Source organism: Rhinolophus sinicus, chromosome 1 (genome assembly GCF_057876585.1).
Source record: "Rhinolophus sinicus isolate RSI-liver-muscle chromosome 1, RSI-T2T, whole genome shotgun sequence".
NCBI classification, from domain to species: domain Eukaryota; kingdom Metazoa; phylum Chordata; class Mammalia; order Chiroptera; family Rhinolophidae; genus Rhinolophus; species Rhinolophus sinicus.
Window position 1 is genome coordinate 60,547,185 of NC_142501.1, and position 15,468 is coordinate 60,562,652.

Sequence of the window (15,468 nt, forward strand, 5' to 3'; positions counted from 1 at the left end):
CAACTCTCACTCAAGAAGAAATAAATAACCTGAACAGTTCTATATATACTACATATATTGACTTATGGTTAAAAATATTCCAAAAATATAAGCCCCAGGCCTATATTCTTTCACTGGTGAATTCTTCCAAAGTTTGGGAATTCTACTAACCATTAATTCTGACAACATATATTCAAATATACTTCATGTCTCTCTCCTTCTCTGATTCCTATTCTGTATATGTTGATAAATTGGATGGTCTCCAAAAGATTACTAAAGATCTGTTCAGTTTTCTTCATTGCTTTTTTTCTTTCTGTTAAAAAAAAAAAAAACTAAACATAAAAACATATAGACTGGATAATCTATATGGACTAATTTTCAAGTTCACTGATTGTTTTCTTCTTCCAGCTGAAATTGTTTGAGCCTCTGTCACAAATTTTTGTTTTTAGTTATTGTGATTTTCAACTTATAATTTCTACTCGGTTCTTTTAAAATATGATCTATGTCTTTACTGATCTTCTGTATTAATAACACATTGTTTTCATACATTCTTTTAGCTCCTTATACATATTTTTAATAGTTTATTTAAAGTCTTCGTCTAGTAAATCTAACATCTGAGTTTCCTCAGGGGCAGATTTTGTCTATGGATTTTTTTTCCTGTATAGGTCATATTTACCAATGTCTTTGCATGTCTCATATTTTTGTTGTTTAAAATTGGACTTTTAATATAATGTGGCATTGACCTTTAAAATTATTTACTTATTTACTTATGTATTTATTTATTTATTTATTTAGGAAATCTTCATTTTTCATTCCATAGTGGTATATGGTCTGAATATAATTTTCTTTGACATTTAGAGATTGTTTTCTCAGTAAACAAAACCATAGTATAGTAGCAGAATCCATATATATGAGACCTTTCTTTCCTACTAGTTGTTTTTGAATCTTTGGTGTAATTTCTTTGTTTGGAAAATGTAGTAGTGTACGTCAAAAACTGAGAAAAAAATTCTAAAAGAATTTACTTATGTTATCATTATTACCATCATCTAACATTTGTATGCATTTCACATGAAGACTGTAGTTATGTGTCAAATCATAGCATTTTATTCATTGGAAAGTTTGGTTGTCATAAAAATTGAATGAGTCCATACCTAAAATTCCTTAGAGGTCTGTTGAGAATATGATATTCAGCTAATTTCTTTACATCCTCACCATATATTCATTTATTAAACTTTAGTAAAACTTTTTTAATCCCTAAATTTGGATTTGTTGTCTATAGCTCCTATTGTACAGAATTTTTTTAACTCAATATTTTTTATTTTGTTAATATAAATGGTTTATTTCTTCATAGCTCTTCTAATCAAGAAACCTTTCAACCATGTATTAAACTACACTATTCACTCTACCATTTCCCACTTTAAAGTATCTAGCATTTAAGTTCCAACAGTGTATACACTGATTTCTTAATTGGGTGGAAATGCACTTAGCCTTATGGCTAAGTTCTGTAGCTTTTCTGATTTATGAATGGGAGATATTACCTATTTTTTCTAAACACACAAACAAAACTTTTCAAATTAAAAAAAATCTTCCATATTTTTCCTAAAATATAAACAAATAATTCATTCTGAATTAAAAGAAAGCAACACACAACAAAACATGTCTTACATTTTCAAGGTACCAGCAACCCATTTTACATGTGCAATTTAACCAAAAAATAAAAACTTACTTATATTAAATGTAATTTGAATGTGTTTGTTCATAAACACTTGCTTGTAATATCTAATAACTGAACTAAATATCTCATTTCCATGTAGTAGAGAAGATGTATGTTCATGTAAAAGGAAAAGAAATATCACATACAGCAGAGTATCTGGATAATAAACTCAGGGCACATAAAAATTGCAATAAACTATCTGTACTAGGATCTAATATTTGTAACATAAAAAGTTTTTAAAGAGTTGTGTTTGTTTTTTAAGGTTGTGTAAATAAGACAAAAGAAGAAAAGAAAAATCAGAGCATAATCTGTTATGAGGAATGGTAGTAGAACCAGATAAAAATTCACATTATACAATTTTAATGTTACTGTCTGCTGGGTTTCCATTTATATGCCTCACATGCAGCCAAAGCCTACTCAAAACATGTAAAAGTATATTCCTTTTCAGATCCCCTTGGTATTAATGAGATGTTTTTCAATCTTTGGAGTCTTGGTTCTGCAGCAGAAGACTGCTCCCTCCCAGGAAACAGAAATTATTGTGTATCTATAGTTCTAATCAGAGGGGTATAATGAACAATCTTAGTGTTCAAGTGGAGTCATGCAACTTTTATTCTTCCCTAAATCTATACTTTGGCTTTCTTTGCTTTAGACTCCTAGCTTACTGTTCACTTAATTAGCTGTGGGCCTAGTCCATATTCTTAGGCCAGGAGAGTACTTATCCAGACACTTTTAAAACTGCTCTGGTAGCAAACTATAATGTTGTTCAATCAAGAACAGTATGTAAGAATTATGCTTATCCTTCAAGAATAGAAATCATGAATGCTTCTTGATGCTTTCAGCTTCTGCAAATAAAGTAAACTAGCACTTGTGGCACTCATCTTTTTACCTGTTTTTGACGTCTTATGGCTAAGGAAGACAATATATATTTACAAATGTAATGTTATATGTTAAAAATAAAAAAATTAACATTTAAAGGTTTTAATCTTATTTTAGACAGATTTAATAAGATTATATTCAATTTTTTACATGCTATTTGGGATATTTTAAAGCCAAATGAAAGGAGTGCAATGTTCTATGTTAATCCGTAAAGATGTAAATACATAGAAATTGACATAACTTTAATTAAACTGTCTGCTAAAACAGGAAGAGAGAATACAGGATTCTGAAGGACTTCAGGAGGATAGCAGGGGAGCTAAGAAGGATCAGTAATAAACTGAGATTTGGTTCAGAGGTGGATGGAAACTATAAATTAGAAGCCGAGAGAGTAGAGACACAGAGTTTTCTAGATTAGGATGGAAATAAGGGCAGGAGAGACAATAAGCAGGGAGTAAGTAAAATGTTATCAGATATATCACGCCCAAAACAAATTAATGGATAGATTAAAATAAAAGGACAGGTTGAGTAAAAGCAGCTAGATATATCTTGAGTACAGGCAACTTGAACTGTGGCTGCAGAGGCAGATAAGTACAACAGCAAGGTCAGTAGGAGTTTCTAATGCGAGCTGGTGTGGATCTGTGGTTATCGTTTGCCTTAACCTCATGGGAATAATTGTAATGAATTGTTAAATTTGACCTGGTAATATTAGGCAATCCCCATTTACTCAAACAACCAAATCTTTTAGCAATGCATGTCCCTTCAAGTACTTGACCTACAACCATTCTTATAAATGCACATTTATAAAATTCATGATATTTTGCACATTATTACCCTCACTCTGAAATCTTCCAGTAATACTGGCAATTGAAAGGCCCGCTGAAAATAAATCTGATGACAATGTATAACTCAGACCTTCCCAAATTTTTTAACTAAGTGTTCATTTATTTATTTTACTTGTAGTAGGATAAAATTTCACATCTTATCCAACATACTTTGAAAAATTCTGTCTTAATCATTCTGCTTTGCTTAGAATAGCTCTTTGCTTGTTTGGGAAAAGTTTTACTATTATTATTACATTCTAACCTGCCGGCTTCAAGTTCCAATTTCCTTGTATTAAAAGATCTTTAAATATTTCATTACTATAGTGAAAAAAAAAAAAAAAAAAGGCTGCTTAAAGTTACATTTTTGGAATAATATAAAAGAACCAGAAATTGGGGGTCATAGAAATTTGAGTTCTCATTTTTTCTCTACTGCAAACTCATTAAGTCAACAAAGGTCATTATTTAAAATCACTGTTCCATGTTGTCCTCTTCTGGAAAAGAGGAAAAAAACATAGTAATGGGTGTATCGCACAGACATTGTGAGGATTAAATGAAATAATATATATGAAAGCACTTATTTTTGTTTCTATCTCACAACAGTCATTCAATCAATGCTATTGTTTTTTATTTTACCCTTTTATGAAATATGTTTTTCATATTTTCCTATTCATGAAAATTCTATTTTTAATAATTTACTACAGTTTTTTAAACCATATGCTCATATATATATATATATATATATATATATATATATGCATAAATTTCCTCCAGATGAATGATGGAGATATCTTAGCAAACACCTTTATTAATAAAAATATTTTCAGACACTTATAATGAGTATTTGAGAATAAAAAAATACATTAAATAATTTTTAAGGAGTTGGATTAATCTTCATAAAAACTCTCAGAATATGTTTTCCCTCTGACCAAGTTTTCTAATTTTATGAATCTATCCTAAGGTAATAATAAGACAAATAGACAAGTAAGTATATATAAGGAAGCTTAATGAAAGGCTATTTATAATGATAAAGTGTATAACAGAACAACATGTAGCCAATAAAAAACCATGTTTAATGTTTTTAAGTAACATAGTTTTAGACAATTCTGGTTGGATGTACGTAAATTCTAATACTTTTTACCTCTTAGAAGTGAGAAATAAAGTACATTTTTTTCCCCATTTGGCTATCTGTATTTGTTGAATTTTAATAAAATAAAGATGGATTACTTGTGTACATTTTAAAATAGTGAAAATCAGTTGGCACAGAATAAGAATTAAAGATTTTCTTTGAATTTTTCAAAGCAATTTTGAATTTTTTAAACCACCCTAAAGAAATTCAAACTTGGTTTAAATGATATGCTTCTAACTTGGTTTAACCATGGAAATTGAATGTTTCTCTACAGCATCGCTGAAACTGTGTCTATTTCTGTCCTCAATGAGTATAAATGACAAGATAAAGAATGGATATATTCATAAAAAATGTCCCAGAGCACTCCCAATAACAGTTATAACATTTGCTATATTAATATTTTGTAAATCAATTGAAGACATATTGCTGACAGCAGTTGGAGCACAATTCTGTTCCACGAAATTAGGTCACTGAAATTTCAAGCAGGACTTGATTATGAACCACTCTAGCACTTTTCGGTAGTTCAAACAGACTGTAAATGTGAGGCAGAACTAGGCGTTGGCACTAATTATGTTCTGCTTTGTGTAGCATAGCCTTATTTAATATTCTCAGTGCCATAGTAAATCTTAGCCACAGTTTAGGCTGCCTGTTGAGATTTAGCCAAGAACACTGAATGAGAAAACCTAGTAATAACTCAAACATAACTGGAATGCTATAGCATGTTATGGGTGAAACTGCAGAATCAGAAAACAGATACCAAAAACATCAAAGGACATAGAGCCAATGCCCATATCTCTTAACTCTCGTGAATCCTTACAGGAGAGGGAGATTACCTTTTGTGTACGTGCCTTACTCTGCTTGGCCCAAGACATATTAACATTTTAGAGAATGGAAATAGAGGTTAAAAAACAAAATCAAATAATTATATATCCTAAAAAATATGTATTGTTCCTATTGCTGAAGTTTAATTTATATCGCTAATTATCTTAACTGAGTCCCCGAAATTTTGTAAGCTCCATTTAATTACCCTAGAAATGTGATAATGGTATGTCAGACAGGGATAAGCAAGAATGGCCAAGTTTAAGTGTGCACTGTAGGTGTGGGAAAGGAAAGAAGATGCTAGTGATCAAATACAGATATATCAAGTACTGAACAAAAGGAAGAGGAGATGGTAGTTTCCAGTAGACTGCCTGAACCCTGTGGGTTCCTGAAGCATTCAGGGTCTGATTCTTTCACCATAAATCAGAAAGTAAGTTGAAAGCTAAACATGCTATTTGCTATTATCATTCAAAGATAAAATAGTTTATATTGTTAAAAATACTTTCAAAAATAAATATTTACCAAAGATAGCTTATGTGGATTACTAATGGCAATGATTTACAATTTTTCAAATGCCTAACAGTAAAGGTAATATGTTTAAATTTTATTTTTTGTTGTCAAGAATGTTCCCTGATTGTATATTATCGCAGAATCTTAACTCCTGCATACAATTGTGTTATAAATTTGTATAATTTAAAAGCACAGAGCTCTTATGTATAAAATGTGGAAAACCAGGGTGTATTCTAAGTTCTGCTTTCTAATGAAAAATGTTTTTCCACATTATTATAGTTACACTTAAAGTGAAAAATCGTAATTCCAAATTGTAGGCTAGAAGATTGAGTACAATCACCCATATACTTTAGGAATCTGTATGTATCCTTGGATAACAACATTAAACAAAAAATCTGCAAGGTAGCACATTGTTATGAAAGGTCTTATAAACTTTTTCCCTTAAAAGGGATTAAAATTAGTGTAGGCTCCAGATTTCTGTAAAGCATTTCTAAAAGGATGACTTCAAGCCCTTTACATGTTGGTGGTGAAGCAAGAAGTTCTCTAAATTGGATTAGTGGACATTCCATCCACACCAACCCATCTACCTAACCCCTTGTGCTATGACCTTGGGTAAGCTACCAAGACAAAAAGGGTTATTATTGGCAATTTAGCCACAATACATTATTGGACCAATAAAATATGATAGTATTTTTATATATTAATCCTGTAAACCAAAAATATAAATAAAAGTTATGGGCTATTTGAATCCATGGGGCATTTTCTAAGTATGGACCTTTTTGACAGAACCAGCTATCAAGAACCTTTTGGTGAGGACCAAATGTCTCTGTGGATGTTTTGGACAGGACCACTTGTCCTACAAAGGTAAGTTAAATTGAAAAGCCTAAGATATTTGAATTATTTTACCTTTGTTAATTATTTGAACTTTATTCCTTCAGGTTTAGAAAATTTATTTTTTACTTTTGGAATCTAAAGGTTTTACACGTTGTTGATCATTTTGGGTTAATTTCTTTTTTTTCTTTTTAGCTATCCAGTGAGCCTGTATAGTGTTAGATTCAGCTCCTTTCTGCTACTAGAAAGTTTTCTTAGATTATAGTTTTAAATAATAGCTCTATTACATTATTTTACTTTACTTCTTCAAAAGACTCTCATACTACAAATATTACTCTTCCTTGTATTTTCACTATTTCCAATGTTATTCTCACTTCCATTTCTACTCCTTTCTTTCTTGTCATTTTTAGTTTTTTCTTTATGCCACTTTCTTTCCTTTGTTATTTTTATGCTTTTCTTTAGTGTCTTTTATTAAATTATCATTCAAGTCTTCTCTTCCTTGAGCACCTTCTAATTTATTATTTATTTCTGAGATAATTTTGCCTTTTTTATATTTCTTTACTGAGTTCATTCAAATAATTTTTTTTCTTCCTGATTTCTGTCCATTTCTGTTTGTATTTTGTAAATTTCAGATTCAAGATGATCTTATATCATTAAATGCTTGTTTGAGTACACTTAATGCTCTTTGGACTTTTGACTTACTTTTTTTTTTCATCAATGTTTTTGCTTACACATGTGGATTTTCCTATGTTGAAATTCCACAGTTGTGTTAAATTCTGTTTCCTGAATTTCTACAATAACTTTGCATGAAATATTTTTCCTAATGTTCATTTTTAAAATTTTCAGACATTTTACAAGGTGTAGAGTTTAATGGTACCCTTTCTGTCATAATAGCAAGTCAGTTACTTTTGTGGTTTTTACTGTTTGTTTGTTCTGGCAATGGCATAGTTGTAAGTCATTTTATTTTATGGATTTATTCATTTATTTATTTATTTATTTTTGAAGGAACTTAAAAATTTTCCTTATTTTTTTTCAATTCTAGTAGGCATTCAATATACATTAGTTTCAGATGTACAGCATAGTGTTTGGACATTTACATAATTTACAAAGTGAACTTTATGTATCTAGTACCCACCTGGCACCATACATAGTCATTACAAAATGACTATGTTGTAATATACCCCGATGCTATACTTTTCCTTCCTGTGACTATTTTGTAACTGCCAATTTGTACTTCTTAATCTCCTCACCTATCAACAATAAATCAACAAATGAGTGTTGGTGAGGAAGTGGAGAAAAGGGACCCCTCGAGCACGATTGGTGGGATTGTAAATTGGTGCAGCCACTATAGAAAACAGAATGGAGGTTCCTCAAAAATTAAAACTAGAACTACTTTAAGACCCAGCAATTCTACTTCTGCATATTTATCCGAAGAAATCCAAAACACTAATTTGAAAAGATATATGTTCATTGCAGCATTATGTACAACAGCCAAGATATTGAAGCAACCTAAGTATCCATTAATAGGTGAATGAATAAAGAAGACGTGGTACATACGAGCATATACAATGGAATATTAGCCATAAAAAAGAATGAAATCTTACCATTTGCAATAACATGGATAGACCTAGAAGGTATTAAGTTAAATAAAATAAGTCAAACAGAGAAAGAAAAATACCATATGATATGATTTCACTTATATGTGGAATCTAAAAAACAAAATGATGAACAAACAAAACAGACTCATAGATGTAGAGAACAAACTGATGGTAGCCAGATGGGAGGAGCCTTGGGGTACTGGGTGACAATTTCCTGATTTCTTCTTGTTCCTTTCCTATCCTAATTCCAAAAGGTGCTTATCCCTTTATTTTTATCCTTTTCTTCCCTACAATCTATGTTTTGAAGTCTAAACTTGCCATTGCACCTGACTCTTTAAATTGTGCCCTTCCCTTTAAACCATAATGGCCCCTTTGAATCAACTGTACTTTGGGTTTTATTCCCTGTAGCGTATATTCTAATCATCATAGATCTATTTTTAGTATTTTCAGACTTCGGGTGGACCTGAATCTTTCTGGTAGCAGTTTCTGGTCAAACTTGGGCCCTTTCAATAACTTTTGTTTTCTGCCTCCCTCCCCCATTTTTTTCTTCTTCCTTTGATGGAATAAAGGTTTCTGGTGGCATGAAGTTGTTTAGGGTTGGTAATGGAGAGAACCTGACTGCAGTTTGACTAACAAGCTGGACCCAAATATCAGAGGCTCCTCACCCCTCCCTGGTCTTCGAACGTTCAGCCCACTGTTCCCACAGTGGGAGCCATTTCAAGGACAGAACCTTGAGAAAGCAATGTGTTGTTGAGACCATCTGGACAGAATACATCACTGAAAGTTGTTTAAGCCTCTATATAAACGTTTAAGATCCTGGTGGACGGGGGATGGGGATGGAGGAGTAGGTGTAGGTGGAATGGGTGGGGGGGAGAAGAGGGGAGAGCTACTACTTATCTTGCAGCACCTGACAGGAGCCTCCTAAGATCCCTTGCTTGTTGAAACTGCCGCCTACTAGTCAGAAGTCTCTTCTCAGTCTCTCCTGCATTCCATGTTGGGGGTGGGGACAATTTCAAATGTCACTGAGGGAAATCCCAAGAGTGTGAACCAAAAGGTTGGGCTGGGATTTGGTGTTTTTTTCTTTACTAAGAATTAATTTAAACTTGTTATTCTCTTCAATTTATACTGAAAATATATTTTTCCATATAGAATTACTTTTCTCTCATGTTGTTTGTATTGTTCTGAGAGGAAATATTAGGAAGTAGGTAGCAAGGCTAGCCATAATTGTCTGTCACCATTCAGTATTTTTTTTTTCATTTTATTCCTATAATTTGCATAAAAATAGTTTTCTTCTCTCCACCAAAGATTAAAATGTTAATTATTCTAAATGCACATGCTTCTATGAGATTCTAAACAATACAAGTGATTCTCCTTTTTAAAATGTAATGTCCAGCACATTTATATGTCCATATACTAAGGAAGACATTTGGAATGCAATTTAATATTCCTATATTGCTTCTTCTGATGAGTTTCCTGACAGTGTTTGGAAGTGATTTCAGGATTAGTTTCTACTCCACATTTTAAAATTCCCTCAATCTTTTCAGTTATACCTTATTTTTGGCCCTCAATGATAATACTGTGCTTGAGCTTAGCACTATCTTCATTATGTTCAACTATTATCATAAAATTGAGTTCAGTCTCAAAGGATACAGTTTTTCTGTCCTTCAGTCTATTCATAGAATTGTCTTTCTGATATAGAAAACAATTTTAATAGAATAATTTAAAATATTTTGGAAAAGCAAGATGACTAGTTTAAAGGAGGAAACACTAATTTAGATGCATAATGCTAGTGTTTAAGCTTAAAAATTATTCTCCCTACTTTACAGTTTCAATTCTCCTGTGGGTAACAAACATGTGTTGAATATCCATGAACACAATTACATATTCAGTTCATCCATTCTATTTCATTTTATATGTCAAATAATAAATGGAGATCAGCCAGTTATTTTCATTTTAGTTAACCTCTACATTACCTTTACAAATGCTTTGTTATTATAATTGTTATCTATTTTAAACATAAAATTGTAATAGCTCAAATATATATTTTATAAAACTTTTAAGTTTGTAGCATGCATAACTACACAAGTTTTATTTTTTGAAGAAGAGACACTTCTCAATTTTTGTTTATGGTTTTATAATTCTTAGCATTGAGTTCCTATAAGAATCTTTACAAAGCCAACTAAATATCTCCTCTCATTCATAGTTGCTTATTTGGAAATATAGTGTTCTCTTTTTGTCTGTGCATTTGTGTTGCTAGTATATGTGGCAGTTCCCTTTGATATAAAATAATGAAAAATAAGGAACCAAAAAAAGTGCAATGGTAATCAACATATGTCTTATGCTTATGATTTTCTTTTGTATCATATTGTTTCCATTCAAATTTTTGTGATAAAACACATTGATTTTCATTTTCCTTAAATATCAAATGTTTTAAAGGAAGTAATCTCATTCCTTATACTTTCTGTTTAGAATACAATTACCTGCTGTCTTAAATGTGAAACCCATGATAGTCATTCAAAATGAAGTCTAAAGTAAGTAATCTATATTTTTGATCATTTATCTGGTGTTTAGTCTTTCAAATTCCCATGCACTGCAAAATCGGTATGCATCTCACACTAGAATGGGGAATGGAGGTAGTGCTCTGCCATTGGGAAAAACAAAATATTTGTTTATGTTAGGATATTTATAATAAGGAATCTTTACGTATCTGGGAAATTTATATTTTAAAACAAGAATTATACCCTCAGATATTAAGATAGGCTAATGTGGTGGTTATCAAGTTATACTGATTATTTTAAATTGATGATTATAATTATCACGTTAAAATTCTATTCTTGTTACTATAGAGGAGCCCAAGTCCTGAATGAAGCCTGAGAATTTTCACGTTTTGTATTTCAGTCAAGCAGGGCTTATCATGTTGTAAAACTTGACAGATATTTTCAGAGATTAACACTATGAATGACTTTCCTCATTCTTTGTCTTCCTTTTGATTTCCCCAATACAGCAAATACATTCATAATTTTTTTTAAAGTAAACCAGAAGATATTGAACATTATTTTAGGAAATCAGTTTCTTCAGGCTTTATTGGTACATATAACACTGGTTTGCATCAAATCTCATAGCATTTTGCTTAGAAAAATAAATCTGTGAATCTAATAGAAAGTTCCTAGTTTCACATTGATAGATGATCACTATTCTAATTAGATCCAACTAAATGTAATTGGAGCATAATCTCAAGTGCAATGTTCTTTATATTTATTAAGAAATTGTAAAATCAAATTACTTCTGCAGAATTTATTATTATATAAAGGTCTTGCACATAGATTGATTCCTCCTCCCCCTTTTTTGGATTTTAATTCAACAATCACAAGAGACTATTGGAACATGTTTATTGTTACTAGCTTCCTCACTGAAAATACTTTCAAATTATCTAGAGCATCATCCATAGTACATGATTTTTTCCATAGGGAATTTCAGGGATTTCTAAATATCCTTCTTTCAAAATGTTTAGGGATTATTTAGGAAAAGATATAATTGAAGTGAACAGAAACTGGCCCAGAACAAGTCATGTACATTTAAAGTGTGTGTGTTTGAGAGAGAGAGAGAGGGAGAGAGAGAGAGAGAAAGAGATGCATGTGTGGTGGAGGCAGGGAGAAAAGAATCCCAATTAGGTGAATCTCTTACTCCGCCACTTCCCTATACAGGATTTGTTTCTAGAAACACTTTTAGGTGTTAAATATTCTAAAATAGTGCTGGAGTAGGGAAAATGGATATGATTTTAGAGAGACACTGGTTTATAGTCTTAAAAAAATGTCAAATGTTATTTTCCCTTTTTTATTTGGAAAAGCAGTGTAGGCTAACCCATTGTACATGAGTTATATGCGGTGTGACAATTAAGTTCGCGAACTTGTTGCAATGATGTTGCTAACTTTTTTTGATACCGGAGGGATTATTCATTATGAATTTGTACCAACTGGACAAACAGTTAACCAAGTTTACAACTTGGAAGTACTGAAAAAACTATGTGAAAAAGTTAGACAACCTGAACTTTTCGCCAACAATTCATGGCTCTTGCATCACGACAATGCACCAGCTCACATGGCACTGTCTGTGAGAAAGCTTTTAGCCAGTAAACAAATAACTGTATTGGATGCCCTCCCTACTCACCTGATCTGGCCCCCAATGACTTCTTTCTTTACCAAAGATAAAGGAAATATTGAAAGGAAGACACTTTGATGACATTTAGGACATCAACAGTAATACAACGACAGTTCATATGGCCATTCCAGAAAAAGAGTTCCAAAATTGCTTTGAAGGGTGGAGTAGGCACTGGTGTTGGTGCATAGCTTCTCAAGGGGAGTAGTTCAAAGGTGACTTTAGTGATATTCAGCAATGAGGTATGTAGTACTTTTTCTAGGATGAGTTCGTGAACTTAATTGTCAAACCTCATATGTATAGGTATGGTCTATACTACCTTTATAATGCACTGTGGAGTAAATACATATAAATATTGATTTTTTTTTTCAGTTAGCAAATTTATAAATAATTATAACATAAAGAAGTTTCTAATCATAAGGATGAAGAAGAGGAGGAGGTTAACTGTAGGCTGTTTCCTGTCTTTTGAAAGCCCATGGCAGACAGAGAAAGACAAACACTGTATGATTTCATTTATATGTGGAATCCAAAAAACAAAGAAAAAAGAAAAACTGAACTCATAGATGCAGAGAACAGATTGGTGGTTGCCAGATGTAGGGAATGAGAGTGGGGCAAAAATTGGTGCGGAGGGTCAAAGATACAAACTCTCAGTTATAAAATAAATAAGTTATGGGAATGTAAGGTACAGCATGGTGACTATAGTTTATAACACTGTATTGTATATTTGAAATTTGCTAAGATAAATCTTAGTTCTTATCACAAGAAAAAAAAATTCTGTGTGGTGATGGATGGTAACTAGACTTATTGTGGTTGTCATTTCACAACATATGCATATATCAAATCATTATGCTGTGCCTCTGAAAGTACTATAATGTTATATGTCAATTATATCTCAATAAAAATAAGAAAAAGAAAAACCCATAGTTATTAAACTGTCATTCCAGTTTTGCCACTTCTTTCAGGTATCAATTATACAGTATATTTAATTTTCTACATAGAGAGGTGGAAAGCTCCCCAAAAGTATAAGTGGCTTGAGAGAGTATTAAGGAAAGACAAGCTGGAAAATTTGACTGTATTCCCTTGACAGTGAAAATGATTTATCTTTGATTTGTGACTTCCTCTTAGTAACCTAGTAACTTCTTACTCAAGAAGGTCCATGTTTCTGAAATTGTCATATATAAGTAGCACCTGGGAAATTTCTAGAAGTACAGAATCTCAAGATTCGCTAAAACTACTGAATTAGAAGAAGATTTTAAGTAATATCCTCGGATATAGACACTTAGAGATTATAAAAACTATTGCCATAGAACACAGTGATTTCTAGAAAAGATAGATAAATCATTAAGTTTGGTTCAAGTTCGGTTTTAGTAAACTGTTTACTCTTGCCTATTGTACAAGATGATCTTAAATCATAATCATTCTTAGTGCAATTACACATAAAATTTGAATTTTGCTCTCCAGGATCATAACAGCTTGTGAAAAGACCAATATTGGTTTTAAAACAGACTTGGCAGCTCTTTACTTTAATTAAATGAAAATTACAGTCATGGACTTAAGCTGTGGAGATTCAGTTAGATATAATATGTTCAAAAATTATCCAGATAATTTTGGAAAACTGTCGGGGTAAAGGTTTGGTGAAATTAAGTGATTTAGTGAAAACTATTCCAATATTTACAGCATATACATTTCAGTTTAGCAAGATGAGAAATACATGGCCTACGCTTTATAACATCCAGTATGCAAATATTTAAGTAGAACAAGAAAAAGGAAAAACAAAAATTAAAAAGCCCCCAAGAAGTGCGCAGGTTTAGGCTATTTTTTTTTTTCTTGTAAGCTGTAAAAACTCCTGCTGAGAATGCCATGATTTCTTATGGACTGTCATTTCCTTTGGTTATCATTACATATAGTAAATTAACAGGAGCTAATATATTTCCAGGAGATGCAGAGAAGATTGAAAAATACAAAGCCTTTTATCAAAGTAAGTTACCTACACTGTAAGATGTAGGTAACTGCCTGATTAGTAGAAGCTAGTTATCTCTGAAGTTCCTTCCATGTACAACCTTGCCAACACAGAGCATGAGAGGAAGGGATGCCAGTGGAAATCAGCCAATGAACTGCCACCAAGTTCAGTCCAGTGTTTCCTGATGGAAATGTCTCCTTACTCATTGCATGTGTATCTAGTACACATGATGACTGTACAGAAACAGTAACACAAAAGAGGGGAAAAAAAGAGTAGTTTTCCCAGCTGCAAAATGAAAAAAATACCAAGTTGTGACATGTCATGCAGGCATAGGATATTTATGGGCCTGTGCATAAAGCTGGCTCTTATTTGCAGGTTTGTGTTCTTCACATTATACTTCTTTAGGCTTCAATTATCTGATGAAGAGCTTGGAGTACCTCTCGCTGTACACTAGATTTATTTGAAGAGGATTAAAATTTGTCCATATCTTATTTCAAATCAAGTAAGTCAGAGGCTCTGAAAGTATAACCCAGGCATGGATTTGTATTTATTAAGCTCCCTAGGTGATTCTATGTAATACCAGGCATTAGAAACTGTATACTCTAAAGAAAAAGAGAAACATAAAAGAAAAACACACACAAAACTAACAATCGTCACCCCAGTAAATTTTAAAAAATGATAAAAAGAAAAAAAAGAAAAAAAAAAGAAACTGTATACTAACATTAGTCTCTTCCACATTTAATTTTCCATGCTTTCTAGGAAAGCTCCACCTCTCCCACTTTCCCCCATCCTCTTCACTTCTTGACATAAGTACCCTCTTTATATATTGAAGAGTAAGACACATAAGATAGATATTATTTTAGCCACAAGTTTTGTAAGTAAATATTTGGCTTCTTCATATGCATATGACTCCATGGCTACAAACCCAGGTAAACCATGTCCGGAAAAGCTATTTCATATTGGGAATAGGATAACTGCCGAAGACAAGTTACAGCTAAGGTATCTTGGATAATATCCTCCCCCATCCTGGAATCATAGTCTTTATAACCCAGAGTGTTCCAACAGAAGATTTTTAGTAA

The 15,468-nt window shown here is 32.0% G+C and overlaps 1 pseudogene; it reads right to left on the reverse strand.

Moving 5' to 3' along the window:
* Positions 1 to 15,468, reverse strand: part of LOC109452922 (ethanolamine-phosphate phospho-lyase pseudogene) — a 55,436-nt pseudogene that overhangs the window by 33,276 nt on the left and 6,692 nt on the right.